General features: G+C 48.7%; 2 protein-coding genes across 6 annotated transcripts in view; both read left to right on the top strand.

Annotated features, from left to right (window-relative positions):
- Nucleotides 1–19,556, top strand: part of LOC117589346 (bumetanide-sensitive sodium-(potassium)-chloride cotransporter) — a 213,839-nt gene that overhangs the window by 134,647 nt on the left and 59,636 nt on the right. The gene's annotated exons all lie outside the window — the stretch shown is intronic.
- Nucleotides 5,998–19,556, top strand: part of LOC117589364 (paired box protein Pax-3-B) — a 25,303-nt gene continuing 11,744 nt past the window's right edge. For 3 of the 5 annotated variants that reach the window (XM_034281271.1, XM_034281266.1, XM_034281268.1), the window contains exon 1: nt 16,471–16,476. The gene's annotated coding sequence lies outside the window, so the exon portion shown is untranslated. Of the gene's footprint in view, nt 6,004–12,106; nt 12,113–16,470; nt 16,477–19,556 lie in introns of those variants that run through there. The other 2 variants (XM_034281272.1, XM_034281267.1) reach the window with 1 other exon arrangement.

Below are 19,556 nucleotides of genomic sequence, written 5' to 3'. Positions count from 1 at the left end.
TAATATGACAACAATGTTGTCGACTTCCCTATACCGATGACCGCCCCCCTGCCCTGCACCATTCGGGGATGCCAGCGCGAGCGAGGCAACTTTCCAGTTGTTTGTGGAGAAAACTCCTCTCTGCGGTCACAGAGGGTAGAGAATATTTTCATATAAATGTAAATCCACTTCAATCCTTGTAAGGAAATATGTTAAATATTTGTCCTCATGCTAATAGATTTACCTTTTATGAAACTTATTCAAATGTTTTATTTCTGAAGATATCTTAAATTCGTATGTTATACGATGTTCAGCCGCAACCTGTAAGTGTCGACGGTGATTTATGCCCAAACTGAAATGTCCACAATGGCGATTCGGATGACCCGACCCTGCTACAGCACTGAAGGCACCGCCAGACAGGGTCTGGGTCTGGGCCTGGGAGCCCCTGTTAATGAGCGGAGCGATTAAGAGATGTGCATTTGTGCTTGTCCGCTCCGCTCCTTAAATGAGCTCGAGCTTTTAGCGCGCAGCTCTAGGCGTACGGGGAACGAAACGGAACGGTGAGAGGCGGAGAGAGACTGTGGATGCAGGGGGAACGGGATGAAGTGATTTTGTCTCGTTGTCATCTCATTTGGAATTGGGCGATAAGACAAATTTGTTTTCTTTGTTTATAAGTTTATGCAGATACAGGTTTGGGTTTCTCATACACTAACCCAATCGGGCGTATACGAACTCTAATAGCCCAAAGCCATGCATCTTGGGTAGAGCATACGCATGTCGCCTGCAGCCGTAGGCACTAAGCGTGGGGAATAGAGTTATATTTAATCTTTGTCGCCTCGCAGCTCGGGACTCAGTTCGAGCCAGAGCCAGAGCCAGAGGCAGAGCCGAGCCCGTTCGCAGCACAACAAAGTGGAATTGTGGCCTTTTGATTTGAATTTTGAATTCGAATTTCTTTGTGTTTTATTTGTTGGACTGCGGTGCGCTGCGCTACGGCAGCTTCTGCCGCTGGTTGACATCTCTCTTAACGAGGCGTGCGATCAAAAGAGTAATGAGGTGTTGATAGTGTGCCCGAAAGCGAAAGACGCTTTATGCATTCCCTGCCCCCTCGTTGGATTAATTAGGAACAATGCCAGCTAAAGCCACAGCCACAGAAGTTAACCCTGTTCTAGTATGTCCCAACGATAATTGAGGAGGAGTCTCCTCCGCTCTGTGATGGTAAACCCTAAACCTTTGAAGTCTTTCAAATCTTTCTTTTAACTAGCATTGTCTCATGGCATCTGATTCTGATTCTTGACTCTGATTCCAAATCTTTCCTCCCTATAGCTGGCCATTGTTCTCTCTGGCCAATTTGCATATGATAAATCTGCTTTCATATTTTGTTAAATTGCTGGTTCTCATTGGCTGGGCCGAGGCATTGGCGCGTGGTAAATTGGTTGTATTGTAAAACATCTTATTAGTGGCCGGCTACCGAATTATGACCAATTATAATTATTGATTGATTGCGAGCCATAATGAGTGGCTCCCAAAAAACTGCCGTTGTCACTGGCAAATGATTCTGGCACTGAAACTGTTTCTTATTTTGCATTATGGTGATGGAGTAGAAACCGGAGAGCTGTTCAAGAGAAAAAACACTAATTTGTGTTGGAAATGCTACCTTCTTTTCATTGCCACTCATGACATGATGTACCCACTGAAATTGCTAACTAAAACTATAAAAATAGCGTGTGTTTTATATGCACTCTTTTATCTACGAAAAATCAGAGAGTGTTAAAGAAACACAAAATGTCAGAAGTTACAGCCAGAGCCAACTCAGAGCCCCAAACTCGCAGCGCAGACCACTTAGCTCGCGCATAAATCTCGGCATTCCGATGGGCGGCTGAGAGAAACAATTAACCGAAACTTATGACGCTGCACCTTATTAAAATGCATCCCCCAGCACAGTCACCAGCACCGGCACTGGTCTCAAATGATCTCTAAACTACGCCTATTGTTCTTGCGGACCGACGGCTGACGTTGGACTACTACACAAAAAATGTTAAACGGCTCCTCTTTGGTTTGGCTCGCCACAAGATTTATTGCTTGTCCCAAAATCACAGAATACCCGTTGCTGCTCAGAGAGAACGGGGCAGCGAGGCGAGATAAGCAACCGAAACAGAGATGGAGATCGGAATGGTGGAACAGTGAGACGGGGAGACAGAGAAGAGAACGAGCAAACGAACGAACGAACGAACGCACGAACGTACGAACCCTGTTTTGATTCGGCGGATCACATTCGAGCAAATCACGCATAAATGAAGTCACCTCAGCTCCACCTCACCTCACCTCTACCTCACCCCGTCTGTCGCACGCATTAATTCAACATTAACGTATTAATGCGCCTACATCGCCCACTAATTGAGCCAGCGACACCGACTCCGCTGATAAGTGGGTTCGCTGCTTTGGTTCTCCCAGTCCTGATGAGATCGGCCTCTGTGCAGCGAGCCAACATATCCATTTAATGTGGGAAAGGAAAGGGTTGCTGGCTCTTGGCATAGAGAGCGATGCGTTGATGGTGCCACAATAATGCAAACAATATGTCTCTATAGGATTTCAGTGGCTTCATTGATTCTTATCACCCTATAAAATACATTTCGTTTGATTATTTGTATTTCTCTCGCTTTTTATAAGCCCTTCTGCCTCTACGCTTCGTTCCTCTCCACATCGTTCCACCACTGCTCTGGTTCGTTCCCGTTGCGGCTTTTGCTCTTGTTGTTCTTGCTGCCATCCATGTCGCTCTGTTGCCTTGTTGCCTGGTGCCGCCGCCGGTGCTCCTCTGTTGCTCTGTTGTCACCATTGTGGCTCATCGCCGGCTTTTGTGCGCCAACGTTTTATTTCATTCAACATAGATGGCTGCTTTTTATTTGGAGTCAGAGAGACTTGGGGCTGTAGCTTGGGCTTGGGGTCGTTCGATTTCGAGTTCGAGTTTGATCGCGAGGCCTGGATGCGCTGTGCTGTGCCCATAGAGCGATTCGGGGTGTAATTTATGTCTTTATTTAGTAAAGATTTCGTTTCCTAATTTATTGTGATATCTCTTTGGGCAAACGGGCATCGGCAGCAGCAGCAGCAGAAGCAGTCAGAGTCGCAGTCCTCAGTCCCTGGGTCTCGCTGGTCCCTGGTCCCTGGTTTTGGGATGTTGTCTTGTGTTGTCCCCCTGTCGACACCTTGGGGATCTTTTCGAGCCCAACCTGCTGCCCTCCCCCTCCCCTCGCCATGGCCCTGGGCTTAGATTGTGCCCATGCGATGTTGTTTGTGCTCACCTCTTTGACCGCTCATTCGTTCCCGTGACAGTTTGGGGCTCCAACAGGCCATCAGGCATCACCTGTAGCCGAAACAGTCCAATCTCGGGCTTGGGTCAGTCTGTGCTACTCCTTCTACTGTTCCCATTAGGAGCGTGAAGTGATCCCCGATTTAGCTGCAATCTGCTGATAATGCTCATCGAACAAAGTGAATTAAATAGAATATGAGAATAGCCGCAAATGGGACTGGGACTTGGACTCACTTTTAGTCTTTACTAGTTAATGGATGAATCCCACTGAATGGGTGTGTTTGTGTTTGTATGAAGGAAGTCCTTATTTATGTCCCCGTAATTTATAGATTTTTTATTGCTCGCTCGATCAGCAGTGACTGCGCCTGTGCAGCCCTGGGCCCCGGGGCCACGCGAAGACATCTTCATTAGGAACGGAACTGGATGTGGCCAGGCTGGTATGGAATTCTCTGGCCAGCGACAAGTGCTTTTTCTTGTACGATCTGTTGGCTGGGCTAATTGGATTACTGTCCGCGTACTGGAGCAACACCAGGCACCCAGCAACCAGGCTAACAGCTCCGGGAGTCTGTCAATTAAACCCGCGAACGAAATGCTTACATAAATTCCAAAATTGCTTGCGGTGCGCATCGATTTAAATGGACCGCGACGGCGGAGGCTGTGCGGCAATTTATATGCAAATTTGTTTCTGCTGTTGTGCGGCGTGGCCAGGTGATAACGATAGCGCGCCCATCCACATCCACTATATGGTATGACGGCGATTATGATTGCACCTAAGCGATGGGGCATCGCCAAGCTTCGAAAGATGGACAAGAAAATTTGCATACAAATGCTGAATGCTCGTGGTTGTGCTCAGTGCCCGGTTGCGCTTCGTGATTTCGGTGAGATTTCGCGGGATTGCCGATTGCCGATTGCCGATCGTCGTCGGAGACGTAATTAGATTGCTAATTTATGCGATCAGCCTTGCCCGCGGGCGAGTTCCAGCTGCCAGTCGGGAGTAGAGCTTGGAATCGTCGTACGAAGCGAATCAAGAGCTAACGGTGTGCAGGCACAGGCTGAGCCTCAGACTCTCCCCAATTTCAATTCCGCTCTGCAGCTCCAATTTCAATTCACATCCTGATGATTTATCGGCGTGACGGTACGTTTTATGTTTTATTTGCAGCGTGACAATGCTCGCGCGACACGGATAACGTGACATTTGCATGGGTCGCCACTTGCGACATTAAAGGGCATTCTGCTGTCAGCAGCGTTGCGCATTCCCAGCCTCAGCTGTCCTCAGGCTTGACACCTGTGAGGAGGCAACAGTTCCAGTGCAGTGCAGACCAGTGCAGCTCCAACTCCGCTGATCTGCTGGTCTCCTGCTCATCCGCTCTTTTGCTCTCCCGATCCGATGGCTCTATTAGCGGCATGCTCAAAGCCAAGGCGCCAATGCTGATTAGGTGTGTTGGCTCTTCTCCTCTCCCATACTTTTCCCCGCACCGCTAATTGCTGGCAATTAATTTACACGCGGCTATTTTACACATTTGGGCTATGTGCTAATTTCTACACAATGTGCATGACGGATGGCGATAAACATGCCCCATAAACATGCATGATGATAATGACGCAATGACATAATAAAGCCGACAACAACGGAGCAACGAAGCAGCGACAACAATGCAGATGCGTTGAGGGACCCACGACAGTGGAATATGCAAATACTGTGCGCCGATAAAGATCATGCCAAACAATCGAGAAAAAAACACACACACTGAGGCAGAGCGGAAAGCACCAAGGGGCAACATCAAATGCAACTGCAACGCGAATAAAAGAAGTAAGAAAAACTTTTGAGGTAGCAATTGGGATACACTTCAGTTTTAATTTGTAGATGATTTGGATCGAATTTTGAGTGCGGATTCCACAGTATGTCGCTCCTACAATTACGGTACTTGGAGCATAAAACCACCGACTACCTGCATATTTTTGTTGCTGTAAACTTCTATGTCGTGCGTGTATTTGCTTTCTCGCTCTTCTTTGTCTACGTCTGTCTCTATGCTGCCGAGCGAAGCTGCGCGCAGGTAGAAAGAATCGAAAGTGCAGTTATGCAAAGGGCAAGCAAGACTCCCTCCCTCTCTCGAAATTTTGCTGTCATTATGCGTATATTCCTCGTCTGTGTTTATATTTTGCCGTAACAGTTATTTGCACAAAATCATAATACCCTCCGCCAAAAGGGTACAACAGATACTAAGCAACTACTACTCGTACTCGTACTCGTACTATGTGTAACGATCGTTGTTGCTGTCATGTTGACAATTGGTTGCTCGCTTTGTTTTGCGACAGTGCGACAGTCGGAGAATATTGTTGCAACAATTAACACACAATGCCTGCCGCCAGGACGGAACAGTGTTCCTGCCAATTCTGTCTCCCCCGGTGCGCAGGTGGTCCTGCTCCCCCCTGCCGCTAGCCACTTATGCAAAACGAATTCAATTAACACCTCAGCACAAAACATTCTCCAACTCTGCCGAATGCTGCTGAGCACGCAGGACTCGTTACCTTCCTTTCGTCACCCCTGTCGGAAGCACAAAACACACACACACTCACGAGTGTGTGACCACAGGGAGAGTCCCAGCCACTGCGAGGAGCGAGTCTCAGCGGGTGAGCTGGCCCAGCATTTGTGGTAATCGCCACTCCAAGACCCAGCCAAGAGCGCTGCGAACCACCACGAAGGCGCCCTGCACTGCCCAGTAGCTGTGGCTGTAGCGATCGCGGACAGGACAGGTGATATGCGAAAGGAAGTACGAGTACAAGCGGCGGCTTCCCCTCTCTCTAACCAAGCCGCAGCCTAGTTATTTATGTGACAAAATTCTGCAAATAATTGGATTGACTGATCAAAGCGATAGTTCGGGCGGAGACGCTGCAGATGGAGAACGGGAATCGGAATTTAATTCAATTAAATGCGTACTGTGGTGCAATTCCTCAAGTGACCTGCCAGTTGTGGCCCCCACCAACAGCAATCAACCAGTTGGAAGTTGTGGAAAGACACAAGGCAGCTGACCCAGCTGACCCCCAGATCCGCTTTCTGATGTCTTCATGCGACTGATATATGAACGTTCGAGTGACTCCGACAGACAGACAGACAGGAACGGTAGGAACGGTGGGAAAGGGATTGCGGGATGTGGAATGATGAGCGACGCTTATTAAATATGTGCAGCGTATCGGCGGTTCGCCCTTGATAGCAGGCTGAAGCAAATCAACGATCAGATCAAAGCCTTTCCATAATTTGGGAATTATTAGGTCTTTATCCACTGAAGCGCCCCACAGCCGGGCTGGCTATCCTAATTGGATTAGGGCTTTGTCTCCAATGGAATCGAAAACAAAATCAAATATCTCTGCTATCCAGCAAATGCGAATCATGTTTGTCGTTTCCCAGTCGGGGCCATGGGTTTTACTTGGAAGCCAGAAATTGTTCATTTGAGCGGATCAACGATGTCGAAATGTCTATGAGATCCCGCGTAATGCTGATATCCATGGGAAAATGTGCCCACTACTTGCCTGGGATCCCCGTATATTTGATATCTTTTTGGGTGGACTGTCCACTGACTCATCTACAGTTCCGAAATGTGGCATGCAAATAGCATTTAACCTAAACATTTAATGATAATTATGAACGGCAAGTGCAGAGAAACTCACTTGAGTGTGTCCCCGAAACAGAAGAGAAGAGAAGAGAAGAGAGTAGAGAGGGAAACAGTTACGTTCTCTTAATGTATAATTTGTGGCTACATATTATTTGTTCTCTTTGCCCAAAAAATGCTACGCTGGGTCAATGTACCTCTACCTCTACCCCCAACCGGTATACCCCCTAAAATACATATAAAATAGTAGGGGAGGAGCTAGCTATCTGCATATTTAATGCAATGGCACGCAGGTCTGATTTCCAGAATGCAAATTATTGAATTGAAAATGCAAATTAACGTAACATTTGAGTTGTGTGGTAAGTTCTCTAGCATTACCATTGATCGAATCCGAAAGGGCAAACCAAATGGAAATGCTTTGGCCTCTGCGGTCGACCCAGGAGTCCATTTCTCACTCTCGCATCGACATTACCTCAATTATACGCTTGACTTCGGCAGGGGTTGCCTTGGGAGTACCCGTACCTTGGCTGGCCGGAACTCGGTCAGATGTTGGCTCGACCCTTTCTGCTTGCTGTCTGGGGCTACACCTCCAGAAATGTCTCGCAGCTCCAACTGTAATTGCCAGCCATCACACCCATCAAATATACATATACTCGTACCGTGCGAGTATATTGTTTATATTTTAATCTTTAAGTGCCGTCCAATATTGCGACTGAATTGCAGACCAAATTACCAATCATTAGTCACAGCGGAGAGAGAGAGAGAGAGAGAGAGAGAGAGAGAGAGAGGGATAGAGAGTCGAGCGACTAGCCTCTGCAGACAATCCTTTGAACACATTTTGAATGGTAAAATACCTCAATAAATAAAGATAGTCGAGCCGCGGCCTGACTACCCACAGTGGCCACGACGGACGGGCCTGGGCTTCTGCAGTGGCTGAGCTGAATCGACTCCGGATGGTTATGGCCGTAAGCAGTGTTCGTAAGTGCGCTGATCGCCATCGCGACTGCTTCCTGTATGCACAGGCAAGCAGTGCGCTAAAGAGAGAGAGAGAGAGAGAGGGCTAAAGAGAGGGCTTCAAAGAGGGAAAAAGCTCCAACAGACATTGACCATCAGTCTGTCTGATGGACAGACAGACTAGAATGGCGGATTTGTCTCAGTGTGTGTGTGTGTGTGTGCAGTCTACGTCTATGAAGGCGTTTCGCGGCGGTTAGTGCTTGCTTGGCGCTCGAATTTGGAGCAGATAATGACCGTACTTACGACCATTTGCATTCACAGAGTGTGTGCTCGCAGTGTGTGTGTGTGTGTGTGGGTAATTACCTGCAATTTTCACTCCTTTCCAGAGCCACAGGCTGACTGACTGACTGACTGACTTGTGCAGCAACACACACCAGATGGCGTGGCACTGTCCTGCTGCCTGCCTGCCGCCTTGTCTGGCCGCATTACACAACCTCCATTGTTTCCGTTTTCCGCACAATTATTACTTATACAAAATGTATAAATTAATAAAAAGAAAAGGCCATTGCTGCAGTTGCCGTTGCCGTTGCCGTGACCGCTTTTACGGCCACTTAACAAATAAATAAATGGGCCGCAAATTGCCGGGCAAAAAACAAAAAAAAAAAGAACGTAGCGTCTAACCACACTCCAGAATGGAACGGAACGGGCCAGCAGCTTGGGCCAAGATTAATAGCTGTAATTGTTATTCATTGAGCGCCGTGCACTGCCATTGTCTCAACACTTGAACGGAGTCCGAGCCCGAGCCCCGAGCCACGAGTCCCAACAGCTGCCTCGACCGCAAAACGGCTCGCAAAACGCTTTTAGCCAGCCTCTTCGCCTTCCGTTCCGCTGCAGAAATTAATATGTTTGCTGCCCAAAAATGTGTATTTAATTTGCGATAATTTCTATGCTGCCACAGACCCTGGCTGCTGCCAAATGAAGCTGTCAATGAGACATCTGTGGCAGGTCACGGCGGAGAGACAATATTATGTCGCTTGCATTGCTGCAGCACTCATTGGTCCTTCAGCTAATCGGATATAATTTGTCAGCGCTGTGAGCAAATGGCAAGCAGCAAAAATAGAAAAATAGCAGCGAGCAGAATTGCGGCCACAGCCCCCAGCTACAGCCATAGGCGCAGAGCCCAGCGAACAATGTGCAAGTGAAGCCCCATAAATATTGTTTAATCGATGTTTGCTCTACGTTTTATTGCATTTATGGCGTTTTTAATGAGCGCGCCACAAACTGCGACGGCGACTGTGCCTCGGGCCTCGGGCCTGGGGTCGAAGCATCAGCAATTCCCAATCCCCAATCCCCAATCCCCATTGGGCTGTGCGAACGTGCAACATTTTAATTTTATGCCCCCGACTGGCGGTAAGCTGCCAGAGCAAAGAGCGGGTGAACAGAAAGACAAGAGAGGAGAACCGAAAGCCGAGGCTTACAACATTTTTGTCAGTGACTTGGTGACTTTGAACCAGAGCTCCAGTTGCCTCCACTCAGCAGCGATGGGGCAACAATGTATGCCACCAGAGGGAAGAGGAGGAGCAGCCACAGCTCGAGTCCGATTGCGGGATTGCGCCTGCCAATTGGCTCGTAAAATGTGAATTTTGCTCGCCTGTTTGACTGTTTTGACTATTGCTGCCTGCGGCCTGCCTGCGGCCTGGCTGCATGGCCCCACGGTTAGTGGCCATCTTATCGGTTTAACGGTGATTTAGCGATTCGCGACTGCAGTTCCTCCCACTGCTTCTCCTCTCCTCCTGCAGTGACTGATGTGCTGGCAGGCCTTGTGGCCCTGGCCATCATTAAAGTTTCTCATCAAGTTTTAGCGACCATTAAAACGAGATTCGCATTTAATTAACCAGCCCCAAAATGTGAGCATGAATTGGCCAGCGGCGATTACATCCTGGAATCGAGATCCTATTTAGTTTGTTGCTGATTATGGCCCGTAAAATGGCTCCAGACTGACTCCCTCCGACTCTTTCCATGTGCCAAATTGCTTAACAAAACAACTCCAAGTTCGATCTGGCAGGGTGTTGAGTGGCAGATTACATGCATTAGAGTCTGCGCCCCTCTCCGCGTGGCAAGCTGCTGCTGCTGCTGCTGCTGCTGCTACACATTTATCGCGCCATGACAAATTTACGGCTTGTAATTGCAGTCGGATCGAAAAATTAAACCAGCGAAAAGTCCACACAACTTCATAAAGCCTGGACCGAGGTTCCCCCCTGCTGCACCCTGCCCAGTCGGTCAGAGTTGATCCTGGGGGCGCTACCCTGCAATTTGCGTCTCCGGTTTCCTGTGGCTGACTGGCTCCCAGCTCCAAGCATTACTCACTTTTCGATACGCTGACCCGCCGCCACCTTTCACCGCCTCTGCGTGGCTGCAATTGCGATTTTTGGGGCCACAAATTGTGGCATCGACTACCGGCGCCGTCAACTTTTAATGGCGGCAGGCAGCCAGCAGCCAGCAGCCAGCAGTGTGCCACATTATTTATTCGTAAATTAGCCGAGCAGCTGGCCAGCACACGAACACCACCCCCACAGCAATGGATAGCCAACCGCCTGGCCAGCAGTCACTTAGCACCCACTCACCCCACAGTAGGGCCTGGAGTGGACAATCCATCGGGGTGCGGACTCTAACTCCGAACGCATGGGGCAGTGGGTGCGGTTTTTGGGTTGCCGCCCATTAGCGTGCGTCGCGTCGCGTCGCGTCGGCCATGTTCATGTTGCCGTTGCATTATCCGCTGGAATGTCTGCCCCAAACTTGGCTCATGCTTTATGCATAATGTTTAGGCTGTTCTCTCTTCAAGCAAACTAATGATTGCTAGGGTACAAGGGGGTGGCATAAAAACTACGCAAAAAGGAGTAAAACCCATATATTAGAATGCGTTAGATGATGCATTGGGCAGTTGTTACAGCTGTAAGGGAGTGGAGTGGAGTGTATTATTTATTCCATAAGAAACAGTAGCTGGAAGGTACTTCTCTTCATAGAAAGACTGCCAGTTAGTGGAAGATTATGCATGGCAGAACATCCATGGATTGACGTGGGTTTTTAAGGAATTAAAATAATGAAATCTTTTGTCAAAATTCGGATTTTGTAAGAGTAAGTAGGAATGTTCTGCTAAAATGCTCTCTTTGAAGCCCACTCTTTCGCCCTCGCTCTCTCTTTAGCGCACTGCTTGCCTGTGCATATAGAAAGCAGTCGCGATGGCCATCGTAAGTGCACTGCTTACGGCCATAACCATCCGAAATCGATTCAGCTCAGCCACTGCAGAAGCCCGGAAGAATTGTCTACAAAATTAACCATAAAAGAGCCAACCTTTAACTATATTCATAAAAGGACTGCCTCGTGTTTGAAATAAGTGTCTCTCATACCTGCATATTTGTATCTGCCAAAAGTTACATATTTTGCTAAAGAAGTCTTCACATGATTGTGATCTCTGAGCCATTGTTCGGCAAAGTGGAGGCAGCTCCTAGAAACTCCCCAATCATCAGTGCGTCAGGAGGCAGTGGCAAGTCCAGCTGGCAGCATAAAAAATGAAGCCCGAATGATGCACAGAAAAACAGAAATAAATTATGAATTGCACTTTGGGGCCAGCAGCGTTATGCGAGTGTCTTGTCCGCTGCTATGTTGCGGCGCTATCTGCGGCACGCTGATTGATGGTTCTGCGCCTACGCCTGGGCAGGAGCAACGGGGAATTAAATGGTATTATTAAAAGGTAACAAGCTAAACGCCTTTTAAAATTCGGTGAGTGGCTGCCGCTGCGGCTGTAATGTTTCCCCACACGGATACCGACACGGACATGGACACACACCGAAAGGGCTGCGAACCCACAACGTGTTATTTATGCATTAGCAGAGGCGATGGCGATGGCGGTGGCGGTGGCGGCGTGGAAGGGTCATCGATGCTACTGAAAGAAGAGCAAACTGCACCTGCCAAAAACGGGGGCGACGAACCGCGCCACAATGTGACTGACTGACTGACTGACGGCACAGGCACCGGCACCCTTGCCTACTGCCTGCTTTGTAGATTTAAATAAATTCCAAATTAAGAGAAGAAAAAACAACCGACTAGAGGCAAAGGGTTCACCGGAGCAGAGCCCATCATCAATTCATCAAAACACATGCGCGGCTCCACATTGGAAACGGGGCAGGGTCCGGGGCTACCTTTGCTGATTAAAACAAAAAGGACGATAACCAGCGGAAAAAATTAGAGCAATGTGGACAAGGACGAGGTGAATATGGAATAAATTTTGGGAGCAACAAAAAACTGGGCAATGTTCTCGATAATGACGCAACATTTGAGGTTTTTTTTTGTGTGTGTTGTGTGTAGCCGGCGGAAATGCCACGATGGACAGGTGAGTTTCAATAGGAGAGTGGCAGGCGGTGGTCGCTGTTTTAGATGCATATCGTGCGCGTGTCCAGCATGCGCTGTAGCTATGAAGATTAGTCCACACTCTGACTTCGCGGTGGCTCGTAATCAATCGCGTGCGCGCACACCAGCACCAGCACCGGCAGCAGCTTCAGCTTGAAGTTTGTTCTCATCAATGCTCTAATAAGCAATCTATACGAAGGCCTCCTCCTCTGTGATCTTTCTCTGTGGCTTGCATGATGGCTCATCACCTGCCTGTCGGATGAAGCAATCGAATATCGGCAACGACCTTTGCATTCACCGTCCGCTCTCTTCGGCTGCTCTGCACCTTCCATTCCGCTCTCTTCGGCTGCTCTGCACCTTCCATTCCGCTCTCTTTGCACAGCATTTAGTTCGGCTGGAAGTCGGTTGCGTGATTTTAGCATTTGTTTCCTGATGAACTTTAATTACAGTTCCCTCCGATCCAGCAACAGCTGGCAGTATCCGAATCGATCGATCTCTATTTTAATTTATCTGAAGGTTGATGCTGCTGCACACAAATATATCCCTTTAGTTGCACCTTCCACCGTTTCCCACGTTATTACAAGTTTATTTGTCAACTATTTGTTGGCACATAAAAGCAGCTTGAAACATAATTTACACGCTGCCATTTACCACACTTGTAATTTATTGGTGGTCAACCAATGTGTGTTCCATCGACTTAACTTGTCTGCAAGCATTCGATGAATGCATTTTTATTGACTCTTATTGACTCGAGAAACTGCTAATTCGTCACGTACCAAGAGGTGTCTGACAAATGTTTGGCGATTTATTAGGGCTAATGGCTGATGAGTCGGCGGCAATTCTCATGCTCCACGAAGACGGCAGTCACCTGTGTGTCACGTTTGCTGCTCCATAGGCAAACTCATTATAAAGATTGATATGAGGGTTTAATAACGTGTCATTACTAGACTTTACTTTACACACACACACACACACACAGACAGGCAGGCAGACGTGTGTGTAGGTGTATGCAAGTTCCATAATTTGACGACAAGTGCGACAAGTGTGACAAGCTCTATGGGGCGATTAGCTGCCAGTCGGCCCGGGACCAGCTCTTGTAACCTTTTATCAGCTTCGGCGGAAATCTCTTGTTCAACCCACACAGGGAAAGGGAACACCGCGGCTCGTCCTTTATGCGCGCTGATACCTCAATACAAAACATCGATCCCTTTTTGATGATGATTTTTGATTAAGTGGCTGCGATTTGTCAAAATATTTCACGCCGTCGAGACGACAACGAACGAGAAACACCAAGAGCAAGTCAGCGACAGGTACAGCTATAGAGAGTCGGAGTCAGTGCTTGGTACAGGCAGATAGACAGAGAGAGAGAGAGAGAGAGAGCAAGTGACAGGCAGAGAGATTCGGAGTCAGCCAGAGGGAGAGCCGCACGTGATGAAGGGGTGGGGTCGACACTAAGTGTCATCAGCGTCGTCAGATTGTCTGTCAGACGGCAGCACTAGCAGCTTGACAGAATAGCGATAGCAAAGAAGAGGGGAGAATGGGGTACAGTTACAATGACAATTGCTGGCCACTCGGCTACCTGCCACTGTGTGACTCCCAGTCGTGTAAGGTGCGAAGGCAGAAAGAGAGTGAGAGAGAGAGAGAGAGAGATCCAGATCTAATCTAGCATTGCTCACGGGGCCGTTGACATTAAAAAATGCGCACAACGCGTTCAGCGATATTTCAATAAACAGTAAACAGTCTTGCCGGTCCTAGATAAAGATTTCCTATGACAAAGAGTGACTAATTGGCTCAGCAGTCAGAGTGTTTGACTGTATTGATCTGCATTATCAATGATTTGTACAAATAAATGTGGATGGCATGGCCGACCATGGTACAGCTGAGGTACCCACCTCAATGGCAGCTAATTGATGTGCAGCAATAAATCTGAAAGTTGGCAAGTGAGAGTCGTGCAGGGATTGTGTGCCTTGGAGCAGCAGAACTTTATTTTGGCAGTGCAAACTCAGACTCACACTCACACTCACACACTCCAATTACTCCAAGAGAGCCCCCAGTCTGGTTAAGTGGGGCTAATCCGCAGCAGCAGCCGCGGAACCAACGCCAACACGTTGCGAGGATGTTGCCCGTTGCCCGTTGCCCGTCTCCGTACCCGCCGAGAATGAGCTTGAAGATGTGGCCAAAGGGGAGGCGCCGTGCCGGGTGACACATGCAGGCTATCTGTTGCCATAAAAGCAGCCACAGCAACGCGGATAAAAGCAGCTTTCACGGAGCAGCAACCATGGCAAGAAATGGCATGCAAGTGGTTAAATTTGTGGATACAAAAGAAGGATGGAAATATTTACATTAGAAAATAATTTATAGTAGTACAAAATAACTGCCAAATATACAATACATTAGTTTTATACACACTTTCTGTTCCTCTACTGTTCAAAAAAATTTCACAAAATAAATTATAAGTCCCCAAATTTTTCGTCACTCTTTTGTAACTTTTTGCCCACTGTTTGGTGGGGCGAACGATCGACCGGCTCTGCGGCGACAAAGGCTGACGCTGAAGTGATGACCGGACAACAAACTACATTCAGCAGATAAATACTGAATTTATGACTTAATTTAACTGCGAGCCAACGACAATTTTGATGATACCACAGCCACGGAGCTGCACTGCGTTGCGGTGTGGGGTGTGGGGAACTGAGTGGGCAGTGGCAGCCACGGAGCGGACATAGCCCGTACATTAGCCAATCCTGGTCGCACATCGCTTCATTCACAGCCCCAGACATACATAATTCAAGTTGTTGCAACGACTCTTCGGGGGCCGTGAGTGGGGCACGGGCACAGGCAGGGCTTGGCTTTGGACGATCTTGATGTCTCTATTGGCTGCAACAAATATCAGAGAGCACAGAGAATGGGGAACAGGATCGCGCATGCAAATGGTACTGTGGCAGAGGCAGAGTGAGGAGCGATGGTTATCACTCAGCCACAGCCACAGCCTCAGCCTCAGCCTCAGCTAGCTTGCTGGCCAGGGTATCAAGTGTGATTCTGTCCGTGGCTCTCAATTAATTTATCGTCCCATTTCGCGCACAAATTGAGGCTGAATTAGAGCAAACTCCAGCTGGTTGGAAGGCAGGCTGAGGGCCCCTCCACGACAGCAGCAGGAAATCTGGGCCTAGTATTACGAGTAAGTGTACTTTGAAGTCCATCAGGTTGTTGGCTTCGTTGGGCATCAGCCAACTGTTGGTTGGTTGGACAAAAAAGGAAGAGGGCAGGGCAGGAAGGAACGAACACACACACACAGAAAATGTGTTCTGCACCTCTGACTGCCTTTGCGTGTCTTTGTGGTGGCGCACAAAAGATTTTCACTTGCGTCTCCTCCTCCTGCTCCTCCATTTCCATCGTTTCCATCTTGAAGCCGACTTTGTGACAGCAATTAACCGTCTCAGTCAGCCGGCAGAGGAGCAGCAGCAGCAGCAGCAGCAGCAGCTAAGGGTCACACAACGCCTTTCTCTCTATCTACTTTTATCCCCCAAAAAAACTGACGCTGTAGCTACAAAATTGTTGCCCTCCAATTCACACACATAGAGGATTCCGTGACCCAAACAAATTATTAATTATTAATTGGGGAAAATATTTCGTAATTGTAGCGGTCGCTTCTTCTTGCCTGAGTGGCTGTGAGACAGTGGCCCGAAAATTAAATGAAATTAGCCAGCCGACCGAGCCCAGGTAATTTCACTTTGCATGTGACGAATATTTCCCGAATCTCCCAAGACGAGACGGAGGAAAAATAGGTGCGTGAGCAGCAGATCCCAGGCCACTGACTGACTGTCTTGCGGTATTGTAGTTCATAGGCTGCTGCTGACTGTTGATTGCTGGGTTTGCTGGTGGGTGATCCGTTTGATTGAACCGACAGCTGGAACTGCCACTCACTTCCTTCCCAGCAGGCGATAATTGGAGCGCTAAATGAACTAACCAAAACGAACCCAAAACAAACCATTTGCGACAGTTACGAGCCAGAACTTTTGCAGTGGTGATAGCGCTTAATGGAGAGATGAGCGGCGAAGTCGAAAAACTTAATTCTGTCTGCCCAATCGGTGGGGACAAGTCTGCAGATTGAATGCATTTAACACTTTCGGGCAGTTAACAGGGCCAGTTCTGACGCCTGTCCTCTGTCCTGTATCCCTTACCCTTACCTGTTTGCAAGTCCAACTTCAGCTTCAACTTTAGCTTCAGGTCCCAGTTGCCGGCTCCAATCCCCACTCCGAGTCACACTCTGAGAACGACAGAACGGGTCGATAATTTTGATTTATGTGGGTAAATCATGAAGGGAACGCAAAGATTTACGATGGATCAGCGGCAGATTTATTACTTTTTGATAGCGGGCGCGAGAAGAGTGAAAAAAAAAGGATGCGCTGGCGATGCCGATTCAGATGATAATATCACAGCAACCGAACCCCGAACCGAGCCCGCTTAATGCGTGCCGTCGTGTATTTAAGTTATTCTAATTTGCCCAAGTCCGACTCCGAGTCTGCATTCTCATGACTCCTTGTGACTTTTTCTCTGAGCGCGCAGCCGAGGTGTCAGCATCGCCGCTTCTGCTGCTCACAAATGTCGCATTGTCGCCGCCACTGTCGGATAAGGGTTCTCTCCAGCACCAGCCTACAGGTCAAGGTCCGGTCCAGATAAAGATCTGCTGCATCGGCGCTACAGTGTGACGGGCGCTTCTCCCTCCCCATATTGGAATATTAGTCGTGCGAGAGAGAGAGAGAGAGAGTATTTATGGGATAAATATTGTTGTAGCTGCTCTGTACTTTTCGGTTATGCTTTTGTGTGCTTGAGCTTTCTACCTGCTTGCACTTCTAAGCGCTCTCTCGAAGCTCGCTCTTTGGTGTCTACGTCTGTCTCTATGCTGACGAGCGACGCGGCGCTCGAATCGAAAATACAGTTATGCAAAGGGCAAGCAATGCACTCTCTCCCAAATTGAAACAAGACAAAATGTTACTCCAAAAGTAGACCAAGTACAGCCACAATTATTGCATTGCCTATTTCTACATTTTCTTTTTTGCATATCAAAACTAGGTATGGTTTTTTTTCCAAGCAACTTACACAATGCACTCGAGTGGGAATCCCGCCACTTACGGGCTGGCAGAAGAAGCTCAGCTCAGTGTTGCTGTTGCGGTAATTAATGGCAGCCACATCTTGTTGCCAGTTTCGATTTGGCAGCACCGTTGCTCCGTTTTTTGGTGGCGCAAAAAAAGGGCAAAGATGGGAGCCAGCCGCCGCGAACTGCGAACTGGCGGCCGCGACTCCTAGCTGGGCTTCGAGTGCAATTATAACGGTGCAGCGTGGTAATTACCTGTGAATGGCATTTGCATAATAACAGCCGTACCGCCAGCACAATGGGCGATATCAATGTGGGCACACCATGCGATGGGAGTGGAAGTGGAAGTGGAAGTGGGGGGAGGGCTGTTAGTGGGTGGACGCGGGTGGCTGTGCAACGGTCGCGTTTCTGCAGGCAAATGCCCCGCCACTCGAGCAAAAACAATCGTAATTACGAGGGCACATGCCGCAGAGGGGATCGGTCGAGGAGTACACTGAGAAATACGGGACAAATGAAGAGAATAAATAGTTTAAAAATTGGAAGTGAAATCTGTAGTACAATATTTTGCTCAGTGTACTGGCTGCCCAACCGCTTCGTTGTCCCTGTCCCTGTCCCTGTCGTTGTCCCCTTTCCTGCTGTTGCCGCTACCTTTGCCCATCGAGCCAACACGCTTGATGGCATCGCCTCTCCCTCTCCCTCTCCCTCTCCCGCGATGTGGGGTGTTGGGTTGGGTTTGGCTTGGGCTGGTGTTGAGGTTGGTGCCACGCTCTGACGGCTGTGCCGCCATTTTGTTGCAGCGGTGGCAACTTTTCACTCGCCCCCGCCACGTTGCACGCTGCACGTTGCACGTTGCAAGTTGCGCTGCGGCTCGTCAGGCAGTCGACAACAATGTTAATCGCTTCTATGGTTTGCTCAAGATTCGGGTGACTAAAGACGTTTCTACGTCCATTTATATGCAAATTGCGGTAGTTATCGCCATTTTGTTTTTGCATGTTTTTCGCTTGGAGCTCGTTTCTTCTTGCTGCGCTTTTTGTGCAACTTCTAATTGCAGCTGCAGTGGAAGGAGCGCTGGAGCTGCAGATGGAGTTGCTGGTTGGAGAAACTGCCATGGAAATGAAAGCGTAGCTGCCGTGCAACGTGGAGAGAGAGGCAGAGAGAGGCAGAGCTACTGGAACTGCATTTAATTAACCCTATAACGGTTCGCTAGCCAAAAGTGCCATTCGATCGTTTGAAATTTTTGAATTTGAATTTGTGAATTATACGTTGCGGTCACTGGACACACAGGAGGGGGAATGGGAATGGCAGTTGAACATCCAAATGAAGGTTCCCGTTCCCGGGACACGTTTCGGAGTTTTCTGAATCTGGCAGTGAATCGATGGACTGTGCAGAGTGGCAGTGCGGCAGTGGCAGGACCGGGCTTTGTTATCGAATGCAAAACTATTTAGTCGTTGCATGTTGTTAATAATTTTAAAATCAGATTTCCGCAAGTTTGACGCAGACACGAAGGTAGTCAGTCGATTGCCAGTCCGTTTTTTGTGTGTGTGTTTGCCTCATGACGTGTCCGTGTCTTGATTGCGGTTTTTGTTCGCTGCCACTGCAGTGCGCCCTTAGAGAGTGGCAGGCTGGCAGGAAGGCAGGCAGGCAGGAACAGTGGCAATGGCAGCAACTGCGCAGTCAGCGCCAACTGCTACTTAAAGAGGGATACCGGGCACCGCTGCTCCTGACAATTGTTGCGCAATTACACAGAAGACCTATGGGCACGCAACTTTTGGACGGTTCTGCGGCTGAGGAACGGCCCAAGACTGCGCTGCACTGCGTTGCCCTCTCCCTGCACTGCACTGCACTGCTTTGCGCTGCACTGCTTTGCCTTGCACTGTCTTCTGCTCAAAAAACCAAATCCAAGCAGCAGCTTAAGCTCGCATCACGCCTCAGCAGACTGCGACTGCAACTTCTGCCTCTGCCGCTGCCGCTGCCGCTGCCTCTGCCAGTGCTATGCTGTCCTCAAGTTCGTCCTCAATCACGCCATCGGCCATGCTCATGGACTACATGGCTGTTGTCCGTCTGCAAGCAAGATCTGGCCTCGTCGTGGCCTCGTCTTGGATGTTGCTTCTGTTGTTGCTGCTGCTGTTTGCTACTGCAAAATCAATGTTGACGCAAATACGTGTATGTAGAATCATTTTGCCGACAGTTCGGACTTATTTCTTTCGCTACC

Source organism: Drosophila guanche, unplaced genomic scaffold (assembly GCF_900245975.1).
Source record: "Drosophila guanche unplaced genomic scaffold, DGUA_6, whole genome shotgun sequence".
Lineage (NCBI taxonomy): Eukaryota > Metazoa > Arthropoda > Insecta > Diptera > Drosophilidae > Drosophila > Drosophila guanche.
Note: the sequence above shows the minus strand (reverse complement) of the source record. Positions and strands in the feature narration are given on the sequence as shown.